Source organism: Pseudochaenichthys georgianus, chromosome 3, assembly GCF_902827115.2.
Source record: "Pseudochaenichthys georgianus chromosome 3, fPseGeo1.2, whole genome shotgun sequence".
Lineage (NCBI taxonomy): Eukaryota > Metazoa > Chordata > Actinopteri > Perciformes > Channichthyidae > Pseudochaenichthys > Pseudochaenichthys georgianus.
This window is the reverse complement of record NC_047505.1, coordinates 23,686,340-23,704,651: the sequence shown is the minus strand read 5'-3', so window position 1 is coordinate 23,704,651 and position 18,312 is coordinate 23,686,340.

The following is an 18,312-nucleotide window of genomic DNA, read 5'->3' as shown; positions in this document are numbered from 1 at the left end:
CACTGAACTCTGCTGTGAACTGTTTGGAGATCATTAACTGTAAGTTGGGTGTTTTTTTTACAAATATTTATGTTGAATGATTATTGCAACTCAAGTTTATTTCAGAGATTTAAATCAGTTTTGATATAATAGTGCTCACGAGGTTTCATAATTGTGTCTGAGGCATATGGAACAAAGTTAGGACTGCGTCGCACTGCACCATGGGATGTCTGTCATCATGACGCAGTCATGGCTGGAGATTGTGTGCAAAGACATGCTTGTGCTGCAGTGCAATGCTTTGGTTTTGAAAATCTGTGTCATTGTGTATTTTTTGATTACAAACCTTTGGGTCAGGCAAAATGGAATTTGTCATGAGTTATAATATACACCTGGGCCAAAAGTTATTTTGAACAATGGACAATCGTTTCTGCCTCAGTGACGTTCATCAACATCATCAGTAGTTGTTTAAGTATTTTTCCATTGCAAAAGAGCCCACTCAGTTCAGCCTTCCAAAGACTTTGTTTCTGGTTATGTTTTGTATTTGCAAAGGACATGATTTCCCTCAACAATCCATCCTACACAGATATTGAGTTTTGCATCAATTATCTTTCAGTATGTGGCAACTGAGTGTTCCTGTAAAAACACTGCAGTCAGAACCGTGGTAAATGTACTAGTACACACTACTTGTCTGAACTTGGTTTCACTTCTAGATTTCTCTATACATGCTATGGCTGAATGGAGGTACCTGCTGATCAGTAACATGTACTACATTCGAGGATTCTTTTTTTACTAAAATATAAGCTTTTTTCACTTTTACTGATGGATGACACTCATACATGAGTCTGTTCTGACGTGCTGCAAAAGTATACATTTCCCTCGTGGGACACTGAATAGAAAAATTCCAAAACATAATTGCCGTTTATTATGCTTACTGTTTTTGGAATCCCATTTAGTATTTAGACATCAATTTAGTTTCTTCGTTTTTATTCATGTTAGGTTGCACTGAACTTAATTTGATGCCATATTAAACAGAATGGTATTTAAAGCTAAATATATTGTCTTAATCTTTGAATCTTTGCAAGACATTGTGAGAGAAACTTCCTGCTCAGCAATGTTGATGGAAGAAATGGAGGCTGGAGTCCGCTTTATATCAAACACTGAGTTTAATGAGAGCCAACGGCCGTGAGTGAGCTCAAAGCGTTTACACAACATGCTATGAGAAAACCCTCCAACTCACTGAAGCATTACACAGAAAACACAGACGATCTACCGGAGAATCCGGGAGGGGCCTCTATTTCGCGCGTCTTCTGATCGATAATCACAAAAACACATGGATTCAGAGACAAAGTCTGTTAAAGTCCTCTGGCAGTTAGTCACAGTCCCCCAACAGGAAAGCGGAACCTTTAACCCTTTAACCTTTAAACCTTTAAACCCCTGCTCTAAGTTATGGCAGACCTATGTGAAACACAAAATGCTTTTTGGTACAAACACTTAAACAAAATATTTCCCTCACAGATCCACGCTTTTATCAATTCATTGATAACCAATTAACATTAGTCTAAGAATATTTTCAGTCACTACTTGAATCAAATAAAACGTCCTCAGAGTTGGGTGGATTCCTCATTACATTAATCACATCAAAAACAGAATAAGATTGGAACAGCCAATCACAATGGTTGATACAGACAACCATAATAGAAAAATCATCTTTCTTCAGTGTTTGATTTCTTTTGTCAAAAAGCACAATAATAACACATATGCAATACAAAAATATAATAGTAAAATATATGTTTCAAAAACAAGATCTTTTATCATTTATCCCTCAGTTAATCTCATTCATCAAACACAAATTCAAATTCAGCTTACATCTTTAAAGATTTACTTCAAGGCAATTTCATAATTAAAACACAATTGGAATGTAGGATTATAAGAAATCCAATTGAGGTATAAAATCAGAATCATTAGGGATTCAGTTAAAAATTCACAGTTAAGGTATAAATTCACAGTGATGAATCGATCAATCTGTAATCTGTAAAGGTACAGTGTCCTCAATCTTTAGCATTACTTTTCGTTTACTTCAATACACTTATTCAAGAGTAAGGCACTTTACTACATACATTTTATTCAAATACATTTGTTTAACATCTGAAAAGGAAAAGTTAGGCATTTTATTTCAACAACCTGAGGAAAGAAAAGTCAAAAATATCTATTCGTTTGAAACCGTCAGGCAGGTAATTGTATTTACTGTATCAACAATGAGAGAGACTAGGCCCTCGTACTGTTAAGATTGCTCAGAGTCTGTGGGGAAAAGTTGTACCAATCCTCAGCCTCCTCGCTAATTCTGGATGCTATGTCCAGCTAACTAAACCAGCTTTCGTGAAAGGAATTGGGCTAAACATGGGAGAATGCATAGATTCTGGCATATTTTGGCACCGCCAACAGTTGCTAATATTGTGTTCATGTGCGTAGTCTAACATTAAACTTGCTGCAGAATTAGTTTTAGTTCGTTTAAATGGAGTGATTTAAGGCCTTTTTGAAAAATCTACATCACCTGCTGAGTATTTAAGTGGAGTGGATAGAACATTTGTTTTTCTATCTAAATGTAGCATGCAGTAGCACCTGGATTGGGAACCTGGTAATCTGGTTTCCTCGTTGTACATTTTACCTGGTAATGATTAAGGATAGTAACATTGTCTGTTATAATATTAGAAATATCTTATTGTTCAATACATTATCAATCTGAAAATATCAATTAATTTATTTTGTTTAGTGTGAAAGTGTAATCTGATCTGACAAAATATATTTGTCACCACTATGTAACACATATCTGTTCATCGGAAATATAAAAACAATCATTAATTGTACATCTGTAATCATCTGGTCATTAAATTCAAATGTTATCTTTGTACAAGAGCTCGAAGAACATGTCCTCCTGACTCGTTCTCCTCCTCTCTTTATGACACAGAATGTCTGGTGTGTGAAGGCATCCTGATACTGTAGATTAGCACTGAGGTGCTGATTGGCTCAAAACTCTTCTTCCCCAGAGCACCATATTTCAAACCCCCCAATTGCTCTGCTTTTTGTGGCTCATTCAGTGAGCACTTTATGATCTCCCAGTGAACCAGAGGCTCATCTGCCTGCATTCCTTCTGCTATCTGCTTGAGAGCAGAGCCTATTCCAAGTGGCACATCCAGATGCCACCCCCGTGATGGGAGAGGTTAGGAAGAAATCTGCCCTTCCAAGAACCATGGAGCCTCTGAAGCCATCGCTCGTCCTGCAGAGTTGTCTGTTTGCCCCCCCCCCCCCCGAGCAGAAAGATGAAGAAGCATCCCATCCCATCAGAAAGTTGAAGATTAGAATCCTCTCATCTCGAAAGACCTCGTGCCTCCTTGCCCGTGGCTGGGGGTGCTCTCTGCAGCCAGAGGGTGTGACCCTCTCTCTCTGACCCTTGACCTTCAGAGCTGTCCTAGTGATTGGGTTAACACTTGATAGGGATGTTTTCCTGAGTGCAGACAACTCAAAGTAATGGATTAGCACATTATCATTCAATTACAAAAATACGATAGGCCCCTCAGAATTATTTGGGAGCCTTCCTGACACATGCACATGCATACATGTAAGGTTTGTGTTAGTCATTTAACATGCAAGAATCATATACTCATCAGTCCAAAGCAGAGAAATGTTATTTTAAGTTAAATGTGAGCTAGTCCCTGTGGATATAACCCTTTCTCAATGATTCTAAATGTTATATTAATTCACCATTTACCGTTTGATAAAAGATTAGTTTATCAGAAGTACATTTCCTCTTCCATAAACATAGGTTTGAGAAATGAATGTTTCAATATGAGATCAATTACTCAAATATAATTGACTCTCCCCTCCCTTTTCTTACATATGTCACATAATGTAATAACAACGTAGGAGTCTATTTAAACATGGTATCGTCTATAAGCTATTCATCGAGAAAACTCAGTATCAGCACGCAACTTGCAAATAACTCTTCTCTCTTTCCTTATCCTCATCTCTCTATTCTCTCCTCCACATCTCTCTCTATTCTCTCTTTCTATTCTCTCTCTATTGTCTCTTACTTCAGTTAGATATGAAATAAAACATACGAGTCCATGTAAGCATGGTAGAGGTCATAATCCATCACTCGAGAAAACTCAGTATCAGCTGTGCGCAACTAACAAAAACAATTGTGAGAACCATATATTATGCAGGAAATGCATACCTTTGTTGAAAAAAAACAAAAAAAAACAAAGCATCTCTGATTTGGGAGGAACAGCTTCAACCCCCTTAACATCTGAGTCACCACTGAAGGCATAGCATGAATGATAGTGGGCGTCTGAGGGTGTCTTTACTGAGAAATGTCAAACAAATTCAAAACCTTACATTTGAAAACAGGTTTGCATTCCTCCACTTAAGGTGACGTTATCATTGGAAACAATAAGAACAAACTATTTTGATATAGAATCTATAAATTGAATCTTTAGAGCAGAACAGAATGGTTGTATTTTTAGCCTAAGCTCCGTGCAGCCTCATGGTCTATATAATGTGAATATATGTAGTAGACAGTAACAGGCCCCTGACAACAGGCCTATACTAAAAATGGTAGGGGCTTTTCACAGCTTGCCAACCTGCAGGCATCCTCTGCATAGCAGTATGGATAGCCTTAAAAAAACAAACAACCACTCCGTGGTAACGAGAATCATATTTCTGACCCCTGTGCCCAAGTGAAGCCGTTTGACTCATCTGACTGACCCAAGGGTTTGGAGCTGGTGTGACAGGGAGGCTTCCAAGTGTTCAGAGCAGACGTCAAGCTTTCAGTTCATGGCTCGGTGGGGGGAGCAGACCCATGTGAGACAGTATCAACGGCTGTAAAGTTCAGTTTGAGGAATGTCATTCTCTCTGGGAGCAGGAAATGGTGTCCATTCTCGGACCAGACCATTAATGTCATGTAGCGCAGCCCTAGCATCTCTGTGACTGCACTCAGCCGGTCTGTAGTAGGGCAGAGCTGGGTGACTTTTAGTGAAGCCGTCCGAAGCCATAGACAACAAACGGAACACAGGATCATCAATGTCTCTCTTTACCAGTGGCTCAATCATAAAAGAAATTAGTGGGGAAATGTGGAACACTAATCCATCATGTGAAATGTTGAGTTAATTTAAATAATTACTTATGGGATGAAATCAAATTATCATTAATATTAGAAACTAAAGTCAGTTAAAATAGGACTTGCACGGATCAGAATCTAATCAATACACCATTTTCCCAGCTCTGTAATGAAATGGATGACAAGCAGGTATGCAAACTTGTCACCTTTTGAATCCAAACTAGGTCGTTTGTGTGATTCATGTAGATCTGCAATACAAATATTATTTGGGGCATGGGCAAGGTTGCCAACTCTGGGTACCTGGCTGGATTGAGATTTCGATATCATGGGTTTAATTACACACATACGCACAAAATGACTGCTATCGTGTCAGTAGCGGGACCTTAGCATATATGTAGGATATGTATATAATATATATATAAATGCACAATATTGGACACAGACTATAAAAGGGCACCCAGTTTCATTCACTAATGAAAGTCAAACACATGTTTGTTTCCACTGTTTTATTGTGTGCCTGTCATGATAAGCAATTAATTGACTTATCAGCTCCTGAGTATTTTTTTTTTTGGGTAATCTATGGTAGGGCTAACTCATACAGTGGTGGGGCTCAAATCAGTATTTGAAATGTAATTACATATTGATTGATTGATTGAAAAGTTTATTAACAGCTTGTATATTGGGTACAGTACAGCTCAAAAAATACAATTGTCAAGGGGATGCAGACCAGAGAAAGACTTTCGTCTTGTTTACATCAGGGTCCCCCATTTCCAATTCATCATGTCATTTAAGACATATAAGACATATTTGACATACAGATGGCTATATCGCCCCCTTGACGGTGAAACGCCACGCATGAGGTTTGGATTATTTCTCTGTCTCAATCCAAATGGAACTGTATGAAATAAAAAGGCACATTTGTGTGACAAAATTGACATGCTGAAAACCCAACCCCGCAGCGGCGCTGTCTGGGGGGATTTTTTGAAATACTAACATAAAATACACATTCTCTCTTGAGATGAAAAATAAATCCATCGACAGTATTACTACACGACATATTTAAATGAAGCTGAACCTGCTGCTCCTCACAGAGGAAAAAGGCTGTGTGAACTACTTTACATTTGTGGATAAGGGTGGATATCCCCCACTGTCCTGTGTGTGAAAAATGGAAGACAGCCCACACCTATCAATCATCAAACCGTGGGGTCCTATTTCATTTTCAGCATGAAGCGAACTGAAAAACCTTTCCGGCTAACGTTAGCTTTAGTACTCTTGTTCTTGAGTAGAAGTACCAGAGTGTAGGAATACTACGTTACAGCAAGAGTACTGCATTAAAAATGTTACTCAAGTGAAAGTAGAAAAGTATTCTCATCAAAATATAGTGGAAATAGCGACAGTAAAGGTAGTCGTTGTGCAGATTGGTCCATTTCAGAATAATATATGATGTGTTTTATAATGATTGATCTGGTAGACCTGCAGCTAGTCTGAAGTACTTTGTAGACTGCAGGGTAGCTTGTGGATTTACTCCAGGTGGAACTAAAGTCTGATTTAACACTTGATTATATTTCACATAATTCATCCAGATCCGCAAAGTAACTGAAGGTATGAAATACATGTAGCGGAGTAGAAATACACCATGTACCTCTGAACTGTAGAAGTAGAAGAATAAAGTGGCAAAACATTTAAATACTCAACTAAAGTACAAGTATCTCAAAATAGTGCTCAAGTATAGTCCCTGTTGAGTTTATGAACTTAGTTACACCAGTGGCTATACAGATAGAAAGACTAAGCCTTACCCAGAGGCATGAAAACACATCTATGAAAAATGCTCAACAATGCTGCCAGAACCACAAACTGACTGCTACAATTAAAATAAATGCCTCTATCCATCTCCATCAGATGTATATAGCACCTTTCAACGCAAGGCAATTGAAAGTGCCTTACAAAAAATGAAAGACATTAAGCATTAAAAGAAAAGCTAATAAAATAAGCATTAAAAGGACAAATACATGGATAAAAATTACAGTGCGGTCTAAGATATGACTAGTTCAATTAAAAGCATAATAACTGAACGCTGCTTCTCCATGTTTAGTTCTGACTCTGGGGACAGAAAGCTGACCAGTCCCTGAAGACCTGAGAGATCTGGATGGTTCATAGTTTAGCAGGAGGTCAGAAATGTATTTTGGGCCTAAACCATTCAGTGCTTTATAAACCAGCAGCAGTATTTTGAAATCTATTCTTTGACACACAGGAAGCCAGTGTAAAGACTTCAGAACAGGAGTGATGTGATCCACTTTCTTAGTGTTAGTGAGGACTCGAGCAGCGGCGTTCTGAATCAGCTGCAGCTTCCTAATAGATTCTTTAGTGAGACCTGTGAAGACACCATTGCAGTAGTCCAGTCTACTGAAGATAAAAGCATGGACACGTTTTTCCAGATCCTGCTGTGACATTAGTCTTTTAATCGATATATATATATATATATATATAGATATGTTCTTTAGGTGATAGTAGGCTGATTTAGTAACTGTAAATCACTTACACGTGTGTGTGTGTGTGTGTGTGTGTGTGTGTGTGTGTGTGTGTGTGTGTGTGTGTGTGTGTGTGTGTGTGTGTGTGTGTGTGTGTGTGTGTGTGTGTGTGTGTGTGTGTGTGTGTGTGTGTGTGTGTGTGTGTGTGTGTGTGTGTGTGTGTGTGTGTGTGTGTGTGTGTGTGTGTGTGTGTGTGTGTGTGTGTGTGTGTGTGTGTGTGTGTGTGTGTGTGTGTGTGTTTGTTTGGTTGGTTGGGGGTAGCCAGATGTTCCTCTTTGTGCCTTTAGGCCATAAAACCCCCAATGGTCGCTCTGTGGTCTTGCTCAGATTCTCTGCCCCTCCAAAGGTCACGCCTGTGATTGACCTCGGGTGCAGGATTTTAGGAGCAGAGGAAAGGGGAGATTCCGTCCAAAATGCAAACCTCTCCATGACTTGTCTTTAAAACGTTCTTTAAGTCCTGTATTAAGTCTTCTGTTATGTAGCGGAAAATCCCATTTAAAAATGAAGAGCAAAATAGTTTAGTTTACTTGTCTGTCTGTTCGGATTTGGAAATGTTTATGATTTATTTTGTGTGCTCGTGAACGAGAGAAGGAGAAAAAAACATCTACCTTTGAACTGCAATTACTTATCTTAAAAATTGCAACATTATACTCCTTTAAAAAAATTGCTCAATTCATTTAAACACATTTATTATGTGCACAATAAAACCTCAACAAGTATATTGATCCTGGCTTAACCAGCGACCTTTACTCTATTGTTCATAAGCTCAGTATTTGACAACTATTAGGATTGTAGTAATGTCTGTATAGACCAATTGTACTAGAAATAATTTGAAACAGTTTAATAAAGAATGTTAAACTATATTTAAACTGTAATTGAACTTCAACGTATATCAATTATCTGATTCCAGTGGCCAGTTGGAAACAGACAATCAACAAGGTTTTCATTTTGCAGCAACAGCGCAAAAGTTTCAATTACTGTCTGACTACATTGCATTTAGCTGACGCTTTTATCCAAAGCGACTTACATTAAGTACATTCGACTAGGAAGACACAACCTTGAAGAAAACAGAACCCTATAAGTACATCAGGCCTCACAGAGCCAAGCACCTCAAGTGCTTCTCAACTGGCTATAGATAAGCCAGTCCTCATGTCTGAGTCTGGTTCTGTCTTATCTTCTTTGTTTTGGAATGTGTTCAATACATTACGTTTTTTTATTATTCATTATTACCATATAATACATAGATTTAAGAATAAATGAAACAAATAATACAACATTGAGCTGTTTGAGCTTTTCATCTTTACATTATTGTTTTATTTCTCTCAAGTAATTTAATTTTGGTGAAATAACTGAAGTTTTAGTTCATTTTACCCTGGCTGTGGACTGATTCATTATGAGTTGTTACAACGCATGCACAAGACGGCGGGTAGACAAACAAACACGAAACAATTATACAAACAAACACTGCAGTTAGACAAACAAACATAAAAACTCTCAACAACTCAGCCTGACAAAAACTCTTCCAGCCTATTTTAATCCGAATTAGGGAGACTTTCAGAGGGGCCATTAATTATGAGAGCCCTCAATACTCATAATTCTCGTGTATCAGCAAACACAGCCAAATTCAGCAATTCATACAACATTCTCAAACCACACATTGAGCACTTTCTTTAGTTCAAAAGTGTCAATAATCGCGGATAATGCTGTATGCTCCTTTTTTCTGCATGCAGCTCTCCCCAGGGGGCGGAGAATCGGCACCTCAGCAGAAATGCTATTTATCCTCTGAAAACTCCTAAATTCGGCGATTTGTTTAACTACAAATCTTGCGACATTGCTTCTAATTCAGAAAATCCACTTTGCTGGTGCATCTCTCAAAAGTTTCTCTGAATATTTGTTGTGTGTAATTGCCTGGTGAGTTAATTCCAAGAAGCACACACAGAGGAGATCGATGAAATTCGATATTCCTAGGTTATCATTAGCCCCAAATATTCTCATAGTTTTCACATAGGCCGTGTTTGCTCGTAGACACCTGTCCCAGCAACAAACACGGGGAAATCGGCCAGGACAATATCCCCTTGACACCGATTCCCGAGGTTATAGATTAGCCTCCAGATGTAAATGAGTAGAGAAACCCAAAAAAAATGCAGCAGCTCAGTTCTCTCAGGTAATTTTAATACACCGTTGATCTCAAACGCTGGCGAGTCAATCTCAAAATAGAAATGTACTCACCAATGTTTCAAAGATCTGAAGGTGCCTGTTCGTGACGCCAATCTGTGAGAGAAACTTCCTGCTCAGCAATGTTGATGGAAGAAATGGAGGCTGGAGTCCGCTTTATATCAAACACTGAGTTTAATGAGAGCCAACGGCCGTGAGTGAGCTCAAAGCGTTTACACAACATGCTATGAGAAAACCCTCCAACTCACTGAAGCATTACACAGAAAACACAGACGATCTACCGGAGAATCCGGGAGGGGCCTCTATTTCGCGCGTCTTCTGATCGATAATCACAAAAACACATGGATTCAGAGACAAAGACAGTCTGTTAAAGTCCTCTGGCAGTTAGTCACAGTCCCCCAACAGGAAAGCGGAACCTTTAACCCTTTAACCTTTAAACCTTTAAACCCCTGCTCTAAGTTATGGCAGACCTATGTGAAACACAAAATGCTTTTTGGTACAAACACTTAAACCAAATATTTCCCTCACAGATCCACGCTTTTATCAATTCATTGATAACCAATTAACATTAGTCTAAGAATATTTTCAGTCACTACTTGAATCAAATAAAACGTCCTCAGAGTTGGGTGGATTCCTCATTACATTAATCACATCAAAAGCAGAATAAGATTGGAACAGCCAATCACAATGGTTGATACAGACAACCATAATAGAAAAATCATCTTTCTTCAGTGTTTGATTTCTTTTGTCAAAAAGCACAATAATAACACATATGCAATACAAAAATATAATAGTAAAATATATGTTTCAAAAACAAGATCTTTTATCATTTATCCCTCAGTTAATCTCATTCATCAAACACAAATTCAAATTCAGCTTACATCTTTAAAGATTTACTTCAAGGCAATTTCATAATTAAAACACAATTAGAATGTAGGATTATAAGAAATCCAATTGAGGTATAAAATCAGAATCATTAGGGATTCAGTTAAAACACTTAAACAAAATATTTCCCTCACAGACATACTTTTCTGTTTTGACATATTCATTTGATACTTTATATGATGTTCGTATCTAAAACAGGAATCTTATTGGAGGCTGATAGTAATACAGTCTTCCTTACAGTTACCTTTTGTCATTCAGGATTAAATGCAGCCATCATTTGACCCTGACGCTGACGCACAGCAGCGGTCTAGATCTACCTTCCTCATCATTCACACTTTTCTGATGGAAAATAGAATTGACATGTGTTGCTATTATCCCCAAAACACTGTCGTTTTTCATTAGGTTCTTGTTAAACTGTGCATGCCCGATTTGCCTGTGTTCATAACTTTTAGAGGCCAGCTGATGGCTGCCGATTTACTGCTGCAGCAGATGTGGAAAATAGCTTTTCACTTTCTCGTCTCCAAGAGGCTTGTGGAAGCCTCAGTCTCAATACTTTGAATATGAATAAAGGTCAGTACACTGTGGCTCCCTTAAGTGTGATTTATTGACAAATCAACATGTTTTGTTTTGATCTGAATACATTTTTCAAGTTTCTTTCAAGTCATCATGGATCCAGGGAATAAGTAGTACTATTGTTTTATTTATGTTTTTTGCCTTTCAGATTTGACTGTGTTAGGTATATATCGACAGCTCTAAATAATACACTATTCACCAGGTTTGTTTTTTTATAACTTTAAATGTATGATAAGGCCATATGTTTGTTTTGTTGCAGCACAAAGCTGACGGATGCCTTACTTGGACAAAGACGTCATTTTTATTTCCACAGTCTTTCTTATTTGAGTTACAGTGACATGTGGTGATTTGATATTTGAGGATTCTGGATTTCATATAAGCTATAGCAGTTAACCTTAACCTCATTTTCCTACTTTGCAGATCTACCATATAACCTTTTAGCTTTTAACTTGTACATCCCATACTGTAATTCTGTCCGCACCTCCTCATACAGTGTCTGCCTCTCGTCTGGCCCTTTTAAATAGTTCCCCAGATAATCGTAAGCTCTCAAGTATCTAGCTCAGCACCGGCCACTGAAAGTCCTTCACACGCTCCTCATCATCTTTCCTTCCTACTTACCTCAGCTACATATCATGTGTGTCCAGTTTCCCCTGAACTCAGCACAGTCTGGCCTGCCTCCAGACTTTCAGGTCCATACTGAATGTTAAGAGTAAAGAGTGTATTCTCATCTTTATAGATTCAGTCATAAATATGCATATTTAACTGTTTTGTACTAGGAAAGTATTCAATGTGTGCAAATACAATCCAACTTCAACTTTAGAATGCCACTAATTAAACCTCAAACAGAGACAAGTAAAAAACTAAATCCTAAATACATTAGTTATTTCTTGTGTTACCTGAGGTCTAATTGGGGCTGTTATTTTTACCAACATCCACAATTATTTTTTTCCAGCTGTGAGCATCTCTTTGATTTCCTTTGTGCATTACGTTTGGTAGAATAGCGTCTATCAACAGTGCACTCAAAAACAGTTTCTAGTAGCCTATGATTCCTGTCCTTTATCCATGCTAGCAGCGGGGTCAGTCAGTCAACGATTGGTCCAGACCAATGTTCTCAACAAACCTATTTCCTCCTTAACTGACTTCCCTGAGGTTTCCCTATAACCCCACCATGAGCTTCTCATTTGTGTTTTTGTTGTGAAATGTCTCAACAATTATTGGAAACTTCCCCTCTCAGGAGCATGAGCTCAAACATTTCCAATATCTGGCTTTTAACTACTATCCTGTTAAACGAAAATCCTAAAGACAGTGCCTTCATTCTTAACTTCGATATATTTGGAGTGCTTTTTAGCGTTTATTTGCATGTGAACTAAACTAAAATGGTGAAAGCCCCTCTGTGCCAAACCACAGCCGCATGCACTAACGCAGCTGTAGACTCTAAGTCTTGTTTGAATAGCCTGTATGTGTTTTGTCATTTATCCATTGTGAACACATTACAAAACCTGCTGAGGATTAGCGTATAGTATAATGTTGGGATGCAACTATGCAGTGCAAATCTTTGTTTGTAGCTCTTGAAAGGCAAATAACAGTGCTCATGTCACAAAAGCTGCCTCAGTGGCGGGTTTTCCATTAACTAATAGCAGTCAGGGCCACTCCACTCCCTGCCTGAAGATCTGAGACTCATCATCGCTTCTCCAACTCATCTTTTGGATTCAAGCAAGCAACTACATTTCCAGCATGTCCTACATTTTGGCAGCCCTGAAAGATATTAAAGCCTCAGTTGGTTTTAACTTTTCTTCTGATAAATAATGTGCCTGTTTAAGCAGTGAAATTATTATTATCATTATTGTTATTATTATTACCCTGAGACCTTCCAATCGCTCCCAGTCACCTCACTCTCTTTCACCTTCTCACCAGTGTTCTCTTTACTCATCAGCCCTGCCTGCATTATAATATTCCCATTTCTTCTCATTCCATGCACGATTGTGTTGCGCTGTGCCTTGTTTACAGCTACCTCAACCCTGACATCTGAGACTTGTTTCTGCCTGCCTGTACAGTATACACGTAAGTAATTCCACTTGCTTATTAAATCACTAAACTCACGGATGATGAGAGTCAGAGGTTTGAGGATGCTGGGAAGAATGAAAGAAGTGGGCAAGTTGACATCAGTGTGAAGGTCACATGGTTCCTTTCTACTTCATCGTAAGCATCTCTGAGCTCCCTCTTTTAAGTAATTCTGTCCACCTGTATCACGGAGTGATTTATCAATATCTCAATAGAAGCATTCTGACCTTAATCTTATTATATATGCTGAATTCACGTTCTGAAAGCTGATATGTGCACAAATGACCTGCACCCTCATTCATAACAATCGGGACACTAATGAATCTGTATTGGTATCTTAAAATCATTTTTCAGTTGGTTCGTTTGATTTATGAAATCATCTGAATGAAGCTGAGTCCGCCCATTTTGTTTTCACCTGTATCATTAAACCATCCTGCGGACCGTAAAAAAATGATATATTCCTTGGAGATACATTTTGTATGTGGCACCATTGGCATCTGTAATGTGTAGAAACTGAGATTCAATCATGAGCCCATCAACTCTATTTAAAGAATGAACTTGTTTTGAAAAGTAATACTAGCACCATTAAAAATGTAGGGCACTGTGTATCAAAATATGTACGCAGCCCGCATGCAGCTCACCGCGGGGGGTCACATGTGGCTCTCCCCCCTGAAGAACCCTCAGCACAGCACGCAAACAGTGTGCTACAGTATGTCAGATCTAAACCTTTTGGGATTGATGCGTGTCAAAATGATGTTTTACAGTCTTTAACACTACTCGAGCATTGTGTGAATGGATACCTTTAATTGTATTGCAGAGTTATCGGCTCAAAGGCATTATTATCAGTCATGTTGACTGAATTGTCAGAAATCAAAAGTGTTTTCAATTAGGCCTAGTTAAACACAGAGTCTTAAACAGGCGAGACGCCCTGTTGTTTAAACATGGGGATAACGTTCCAAAACGGCACTATCTCCTGGGATTCAACAATGTAAAAATACAAATCCTGGCTACTTTCTTACCTCTGCACAGCGTCTCAGATTGTTTTACCTAAAATAAAAGACATTTGCAAACTCATCCCTGCAAATTATATTTTACGCTACCTGTTTTTAAGACTTGTGAATCAGTTGGACCAATCAGGCTTGGACATAGTGACAAAGAGTAGGTGAGTTGGAAAGTATTCAGAAATGGACGTTGATGCAACAAAAATACAGAAAAAGCCAGCAATCTTTATACCAATGTTTGGTAACACTTGGTACACAAATTAACCATCAACTAGTTGTTAATTAACATGCATATTAGCAGTATATTGGCTCTTTATTAGTCATTATAAAACACTTATTAATGCCTTATTCTACATGACCATGATCTACAAGTAATAAGCCATTAGTTGAGTTTTTCCTCAATAACCCTCTAATTAGTGCTTTTTTTATTGCAAATAAGGAAGTTGTTGTGCATGAGTTTTGGTCTTAATATGCGCTGCTCAATATGGGCCTAATAAGGCAGTAGTACCACAAGAATAGTTATTCTCCCATAATAACACTTAACAAATATGATCTATTTTTACGTAATAAGACATGAAACTATAAGTGTTAATTATGTCTAAATAACTCAAAATTAGGTATTTCTATCTAAGAATATGTTCCCTATTTTAAAGTGAAGTCTTGTTCATAACCAATAAGCTAGTTTGACTCTAATTAGGTATTTCTATCTAAGAATATGTTCCCTATTTTAAAAATGAAGTCTTGTTCAGGGAACTCACGCAGTGTCAGAAAACAAAACCCTCTCTCTTTTCCTCCTTACCCACATCTCTAAAAACGGGGCTACAACGGAGCTGATCCAGATGTGCTGCCGATATGACGTAATATCGGAGAACACTCAGAGCTAACCTGTACTGGAGAGATGTGCACAAAAGCAGGGTATAAAAAGATACTCACCTTGTGGTTAACCCGCAGGAGAAAAAGTTTTTCAGCTCCATACTGTTTCAGAAATAATCCTTTATGTGGTTTGGAACATAATATGCTGTTTAATCCAACCCAGTCTCACGGCATTTCGCGTTCACCAACACGATTTTTAATCTATTGATTCGTGTTCACCATCACGATTTGCCCCTTTTTTTCGTGTTGCACAGCACGATTTTAAAAGCAATGTATTTCTACTGGTAACGTGTTTCGTGCCTGCAGGCTGCAGCACGTCTTTTTCTCCGGTCGGGTCGAGGAAGACCGGAAGCTGTGTGGTTCATAAAAACATGTTCTTACTCAATATCAAGCCACAATTATTGCTTTTATTTTAAATCCTATAATTTCGGACTTTTGTTGCCGTCTGTGAGGAAAATAAATGGGGCTCAGAGTCTCAGGATACTGAAATCTATATTTTTAAATATTTTTTTCCTTCTAATTTGTTATTCTTTTCAAAAATAACACACTGTTATTTACTCACCAATAACACAATTATCCTTGCTTTTATTTATTGGTTTAATTCCATAATCTCGGGCTTTTTTGGCGTCCGTCAGGAACTGAATTTCAAAATAAAAATAACCGGAAACAGACGTAGGCCTATAAGGGACATTTCGAGCATCATTGCGATTTTCAACATTTCTGAGTTTAGGATGGCCGAAGACACTACACTACCCATAATCCCCAGCTATCGTTTAGGACTACAGTCCCCGTCAAACAGCTGTGTGAAATGGAACGAAACCACGCCAGACTATCCAAAACTGGAATCGAACACCCCCCCCAGAACTACACATGCTGGCTATTGTGTTTCGCAAAATGTTCTATGGGACGTCTCTACTGACTATTTTCCCACAATTAGAAGTTGCCAGTATTAAACACATTGGTGTTATCAAATGTAAAACATATAATTAATAAATGGGTTAAAATCACTTGTGTCCATAATGCGCAGCATTATATTAATGCTGTATACCCACAGCTCATTGCTACTTTGTAATTCTACTCCACTACAATTCAGAGGTTAACCTGGTATTTTTACTCCACTGCATTTATTTGAGTTACTTTGCAGATTCTGATTAATTATGTGAAATATAAACAACCCTTAAATCAGACTTTAGTTACACCTGAGTGAAATTCAGGTAAGGTGATTGTCAAGTGCCAACAATCAGGCGAGATATTTGATAGTTGGTGCTTGAGAAGACTAAACATGTATCTGCAATTGACATGAATGGAAACAAGTAATAAAGTATATTCATTACTCGTTATTCTCTACTAATAGTTCATTAAAGACTGTATATTATGGCTATTTTGCACATCGCTTTCAAGATTTTCAAAGGTTTATTGACATATCATACACAACTACGGTGTAATATGCAATGAATGAAAAACTTGGGTCACAGGTTCCTCAACAGTGCATTACAAGACATCTATTAATATGTGTGTACCTCCACCATTAAACTGTCATATTCTGCACATGTCTTATTCTATCTACATACATAAGAGTATAATTAATGTGTATAATATCAGTTAAAATAAGTGCTTCAACATAGTTAACATTGCAGGAAAGCAATATATTAGACGTTAATTACTTTGTCAGGCTTAATATTTAATGTTTAAATAAAGGTTAATCCGTTGTTCTGTTTTGCACCTCCTCCTATTAATATCTTTGTACATCCTGCACTAAACTGTTTTATTGTAGAGATCACTTATAGTATCTTCTTGATTTTTTATATTCTATATTTCTATATTTATACTTTCCCCCTATGAAAGTATGTATTTTTTTAATCAAATATAACACATAAAAACAATAATTCAATAACGTGCTTTAACCACTAGGAGGTGCACACAAGGTACACACAGCCATAATAACTTTGTATTATTAGTGTGTATGTACAACATCTGAAGATGTATAGTTTTATGCATGCTTTCACATCATTTTACAGCATATTGCTATACTATTTCAGACTCAGTATTGACATTCTTACATTCAAAGAAAATCAGTAATATCTTTAAAAACTACAGTCCTTTTCTATCAGCTGTGCACCGTTATGGTGTAAATATAACCTATCTATGAATTATATCAAATGTAAAAGTCAGCCGAATTAGTGTTGATACTGCAAGGAGACGTATTGTGTGAAGAGAAATTGAAGATGTTGTTTAATTGTTGATATATTTATGATCCACGTCAAGTATTCAGTTTCGGCGCCATTTCTTCCAGTTTTTCCAAAGGTCTTCTCATCAGGGCTCTCTAAATAAAGAACTACGGCAGATCTGTAATATGTAATGCAGCCGAACCGTGTATTACAATGCCGTTATGTGATGACTTTCAAAGAGAAAAGCAAGAGCACTCGGAATTAAGTATTATTTTATACTTTTAAAATGTTTTCCGGATTTCATATAATATAAAAACCAAATCCCAGCATGCATTGCGGCTAACACATCCAATCAGCGAGCTTAAAACCATAGCTGAGGATCTTGGGTAATCGCTCGAAATGCCTACGTCTGTTTCCGGTTATATTTATTTTGAAATTCAGTTCCTGACGGACGCCAAAAAAGCCCGAGATTATGGAATTAAACCAATAAATAAAAGCAAGGATAATTGTGTGTTATTGGTGAGTAAATAACAGTGTGTTATTTTGAAAAGAATAACAAATTAGAAGGAAAAAAAGATTTTAAAAATACAGATTTCAGTATCCTGAGGCTCTGAGCCCCATTTATTTTCCTCACAGACGGCAACAAAAGTCCGAAATTATACGATTTAAAATAAAAGCAATAACTGTGGCTTGATATTGAGTAAGAACATGTTTTTATGAACCACACAGCTTCCGGTCTTCCACGACCCGACCGGAGAAAAAGACGTGCTGCAGCCTGCAGGCACGAAACACATTACCAGTAGAAATACATTGCCTTTAAAATCGTGCTGTGCAACACGACAAAAAGGGGCAAATCGTGTTGGTGAACACGAATCAATAGATTAAAAATCGTGTTGGTGAACACGAAATGCCGTGAGACTGGGTTGTTTAATCACAGCAGCATTTAGCGAGTCGTT